We start from the raw sequence: 5,904 nt of genomic DNA, 5'->3' as shown, positions 1-5,904 counted from the left end.
AGATGCAAATCAAAACCGCAATGAGATATCATCTCACACAGTCAGAATGGCTATTATCAAAAAGACAAGAAACAACAAATATTGGCAAGAATGGGGAGAAAAAGGAACCTGGTGTGCTATTGTAGGAAAGTAAATTGGTGCAATCACTGTGGAAAACAGTGTGATTCCTCAAAAAATTAAACAGTGTGATTCCTCAAAAAATTAAAAATAGAAATGCCATATGATCCAGTAATTCCACTACTGGGTATTTACCAATAGAGAATGAAAACACCAATTCAAAAATATACTTCACCTATATGTTCATTATAGCTATATTTACAATAGCTGAGATATGATAGCAACCCAAGTGTCCACTGACAGATGAATGGATAAAAAAGATGTGTGTGTATATATATATGTATGTATATATGTGTGTATACATACATATATATATGATGAAATATTACTCAGCCATAAAAAATGATGAGATCTTGTCATTTCCAACAACATGGATGGACCTAGAGGGTATTATGCTAAGTAAAATATGCCAGGCAGAGAACAACAAATACCATATAAGTTCATTCATATGTGGAATCTAAAAAACAAAACAAACAAAGGAAAAACAAGAAGAGTCTTAAATACAGAGAACAAACTAGTGACTGACGGAGAAGAGGTGGGTGGGGGGATGGGCAAAATAGGTGAAGGGAATTGGGAAGTATAGACTTACAGTTATAAAATAAATGGAGATGAAAAGTACAGCCCAGGGGGTGGGGGGGCACCTGGGTGTCTCAGTTGGTTAAGCATCCAACTTCTGCTCAGGTTATGATCTTGTGGTTTGTGAGTTCAAGCCCCACATTGGGCTCTCTGCTGTCAGCACAGAGCCTGCTTCAGATCTTCTGTCTTCCTGTCTCCCTTCAGATCTCTCTGCTCTTCCCCACTTGTTTTCTCTCTCTCTCTCTCAAAATAAATAAATAAGCTTAAAAAAAAAAAGAACATCATAGGGAATATAGTCAATAATACTATAATAGGCTATGTGTCCAGGGTCCTGCAGATCTGTTTCTTGCTTCAACAGTATTTGGACCGTACAGATCCAGGAATGCCCCTTCTGTCAGCCTCCTACCAGCATCCAAACTTTTTTCCAACCTTTTTTCCAGTCACAAACTTTGGAGCCATATTCTCAGCCAGTCTGCCTCTAGGACCAGCCAACACCCTATGTTGAACATAACTCCTTATTACTGATTACCCATGAGCTCCCATATTTGTCAGAATTGTTTCACCGACGTGGGAGACACTGTCAAACATCTGGTCAACATGCATCTGCTGGCCTCCTACACCTACCTCTCTCTGGGCTTCTATTTCCAGTGGCTCTGGAGAGAGTGAGCCATTCCATCTACGAGTTGGTTGAGGAGAAGTATGAGGGAGCTGAATGTCTCTTAAAGGTGCAAAACCAGTGCTGCAACTGCTCTCTCCTCCAGGACATGCAGAAGCCATCATAAGATGAGTGGGGTAAAACCCTGAACACCATGGAAGCCACCATGGTCCTGGAGAAGAACCTGAACCAGGCCCTTTTGGATATGCATGGTCAGGGTTCTGCCACACAGACTTCCATCTCTGTGACTTCAGGGAGAACCACTTCCTAGATCAGGAGGTGAAACTCATCAAGAAGATGGGCGACCATCTGATTAACCTCCACAGGCCATCTGGCCCCCAGGCGGGCTGGGTGAGTATCTCTCTGAAAGGCTCACCCTCAAGCATGACTAGAAGCCTCTGAAGCCCAGAAGCCTTTGAGAGGCCCCTCTGGCATCCCTCTGGTGCCAGGGCTTATGCCTGAGCCTCTCTCTGCAGTCACTAAGTAGGTTTTTAACCCTCTTGGAGCCCTCCCAAGGCATGCATCAAATGGAAACAATAAAGCTTTTAGCAGCAAAATAATATTGTAATATTATAATAACATTGTATGGTAAACTACACTTATCATAGTGAGCATTAAGTAATGTATAGAATTGTTGAATCACTATGCTATACTCCTGAAACTAATATAACATTGTACGTCAACTGTACCTCAAACATTTTTGAAAAGCAGTGATAGAATAAAACATGTTTGGCTACCTAAAAATGTTAAACTCCTTATTATTATATGATCCAAATGTAACAATAGGTTACTCTCTATTTTTGTTATGTAAGGAGGAATTTTTAAATCAATTTACAAAAACACTAAATAAATGATCACAAATAAATCCCAAATTTGTTAATACATCTAGTAAACAAATACCTCCTTTCATTTGGTCCCTTCCCTCATCAAATTAGAAAAATCTTGGGAATGCCTGCTATTAGCCTGGCTTGGTCCAATCACTGGAACTGGAGGTGGTAATGCCTTTGCAAACTCCTACTTTAAACAGGTGGCCAGGGCAAAAGTTATACAGAAAGGGGGGGGGGGGGGAAGAGTATGGTACATGCACCAAAGGAAGGGAGTTTAAACTGTTGGATGCACAAAGTGATTAACATAGTAAAATTTGGGAGTAATATAAAATTTAGATCAATTACTTTACTTGTTAGTAGCAGGTTATATGGAAAATGTGATTGGGAAAAATGGAGTTACTGGCTAATACATAATTTCCAAAACTTTGTGCCTCTCTAATGGGAGTAGCTAAGAATTTCCTCTAACTATAAAATTATGTTTCATCTTACCAGAAGAGATTGCATAAGATTGATAGCATAAATGGGGATTTAAATTGAAACTCCAAATTCTTTTGGCATGCAGATACAAAGTATGAAAAAAATAAAAGATCATAGCATATAAAAATAAACATTAAAAAAATTTTTTTGTTTCTTTATTTTTGAGAGAGAGGGAGAGAAAGAACGTGAGCAGGGAAAGGGCAGAGAGAGAGGAATACACAGAATCCAAAGCAGGCTTCAGGCTCTGAGCTATCAGCACAGAGCCCGACATGGGGCTTGAACTCACGAACTGTGAGATCATGACCTGAGCTGAAGTTGGATGCTTAACCAACTGAGCCACCCAGGTGCCCCTAAACATTTTTAATTTATAGGGAAAAAAAGTTTTATATTTAGTTATCCAGTGAGTCTAAAACCTGAGCTTTAATTCTACTGAAATATTTGGAAGTCATTCTCACTGAGCTGGCCAATTCCCCTTATGGAGGATGAATAGAACCATCTCAGCTCTGAATAACTGAACACAGTGGTTTCCAAAACAGGAAACAATCTGCCTGGGACATATCAATGCAGCAATTTCCTTTTCTGAATGAATGTATTTGTATTAAACTAGGAAACATTTCTGAACATGGTTTACTAGCTAGAAAACCATGCTCTTGGGTAATGTTTTCACAGTTTGCCATCATTAGATGAGAAGAAACATGAACTGTAAAGAACTCTATTTCAACTTAATCTTTTTTCTCACCCTCAATATATATGAATAGTCAAGAAAACTGTTTCTGGTACAATCTATCTTGAATTTCATCACAAAGAATAAACAGCCACAGGAATTCTGCAGGCTTATTATTAAATATGAATGAATATATTTTTAATTTTTGTATTATTTTATTTTATTTTTTAATGTGAAAATTATTGTCAAATTGGTTTCCATACAACACCCAGTGCTCATTCCAACAGGTGCCCTCCTCAATGCCCATCACCCACCCTCCCCATCCTCCCACCCCCCATCAACCCTCAGCTTGTTCTCAGTTAAGAGTCTGTAATGGTTTGGCTCTCTCCCTCTCTAACTTTTTTTTTTCCTTCCCCTCCCCCATGGTCTTCTGTTAAGTTTCTCAGGATCCACATAGGAGTGAAAACATATGGTTTCTGTCTTTCTCTGTATGACTTATTTCACTTAGCATAATACTCTCCAGTTCCATCCATGTTGCTACAAAAGGCTAAAATGAACAAATCAGGAGACTATAGATGCTGGAGAGGATGTGGAGAAATAAATGGGAACCCTCTTGCACTGTTGGTGGGAATGCAAACTGGTGCAGCCACTCTGGAAAACAGTGTGGAGGTTCCTCAAAAAATTAAAAATAGATCTACCCTGTGACCCAGCAATAGCACTGTTAGGAATTTACCCAAGGGACACAGGAGTGCTGATGCATAGGGGCACTTGTACCCCAATGTTTATAGCGGCACTCTCAACAATAGCCAAATTATGGAAAGAGCCTAAATGTCCATCAACTGATGAATGAATAAAGAAATTGTGTTTTACATACACAATGGAATACTACCTGGCAATGAGAAAGAGTGAAATATGAACTGAAATTGATATATTAGAATGGGTAACCCAAAATCTCCAAATTGCTAAACATAAACTCTGTTATTTTTCAATTACATTTTCCTTTTTATTCCAAAACTGAAGATACACATTCTAGAGTGTTTGAAGGATTTTGTAAAGCAAAGGTGCTCATCAAGATGAAGATTTGAGGTAGCACATAATGATGGTTGAACAGTACAACCTATGGTTTATTTTTCTATTTGTGTCTTCAATTTTTAAAATACTGTACTTAATAACTGAGCTCATATTGAGGGGGAACATATTTTTAATTATTGAAGAGTCCAAATCAAAATATCATAAAAATGGTGTATAAACTCTCACTGGTAAGATATCTTTATAAACAGTCTATACATTAGGATTACATTTTGCTTTGATTCAAAATTTACCTCAGCAGTGTCTTTTACACACACACACACACACACACACACACACACACACACACACACACCACATTCCAGGTAATAGTTGCATGTATCTTATATGTTATACACGCTATACTTGATAATTTTGAGAATTTTTCTTTATTCAAATCTCTATCACTCTGATTAATAACAATCAACTTTTAAAACAATTAAATTCATAATTTCAGAGATTGGTTTATAAGGTAAATTCATTCTGGGCTTTGGCACAAAACTGTATTATAAAAGCAAAGCACAAAGCATTTCTTATTAAAAGGATATATTTTCTCTTGCTTTCAGTTCCCATGAGGAAACAAACAAACAAACAAACAAATGCTATGTACCAAAGAATATGGAGGTATTTTCATTTATGTGTCAAGGAGCAATACATTGATATTTAAGCCAGACTACTTATTATACGAATGATCTGGAAAAATAGACAAAATTAAATTATCTAATAAACCTAAGTTAGATAAATATTGGCTAGTTATTTGTAAGCAGGAAACCCACCCGTAAGTATTCAAGGGTTAAGCAACATAGACAAAGCACTATTGATGTAAAAAAGCTGGGAGTAAGTGCAATTGTTAATTAGGTTGACTTGTCCTTCTTAAGTAGTGTGCCAGGCTTCCCTTTTCTACAGTTAAGATCAATGGGGAATTGTCTGTGAGTGTGCGGATATATCATATCATAGTACAGGAAGGTGCTCTTGTCTCTAGGCAGATTCTCACTAAGGTATTGTTGAAATCCCACAGAAGAAAAAATCAGTCAATGGAAGTGTTCTTTCAGTGGCACAAAGAGCTGGTAATCTAGCTTGTTGGCTTCCACATCCAGTGTTGCCATTGATTTGCTCTGTGATAAAGCACTTAACCCTCAGTTCAGCAGTCCAAAATAAAGAAAGCTTTGCTACAGGAATGGCAGCAGTTTTAATTAATCTTCTTAAGGAGCTCTAAATCCCTGGCTATGTGGCTAGGGGAAAAGTGCATAATTAAGGGTTCTGATCTTCTAGGGAGGGAAAGCACTAAGCTGGAAAGTCTAACCATAATGAGCACATGCCAGAAATGTGATAACTATGGGTTACATACAAAAATTGAAAAGGAAGATAAATTAGCCTAAGAAGTTATACTGAGAAAATATGACCACCTAGCGATCAGCATTGGTTTTGGTCATTTGAAATATGAGAATCTGTAAGTACCTAAAGAATTACAGGGCAGGAATGACTTCTTGTTTGAAGGGTAATACTGTAAGTAGTACCTT

General features: G+C 37.7%; 1 pseudogene; it reads left to right on the top strand.

Annotated features, from left to right (window-relative positions):
• Nucleotides 1-1,224: 1,224 nt before the first annotated feature.
• Nucleotides 1,225-1,740, top strand: LOC124502501 (ferritin light chain-like; annotated as a pseudogene).
• The last annotated feature ends 4,164 nt before the right edge of the window (nucleotides 1,741-5,904 follow it).

Source organism: Lynx rufus, unplaced genomic scaffold (genome assembly GCF_022079265.1).
Source record: "Lynx rufus isolate CCGP_SWC_20201006 ecotype Redwood Valley unplaced genomic scaffold, mLynRuf1.p SCAF_7, whole genome shotgun sequence".
Taxonomy (NCBI): domain Eukaryota; kingdom Metazoa; phylum Chordata; class Mammalia; order Carnivora; family Felidae; genus Lynx; species Lynx rufus.
Note: the sequence above shows the minus strand (reverse complement) of the source record. Positions and strands in the feature narration are given on the sequence as shown.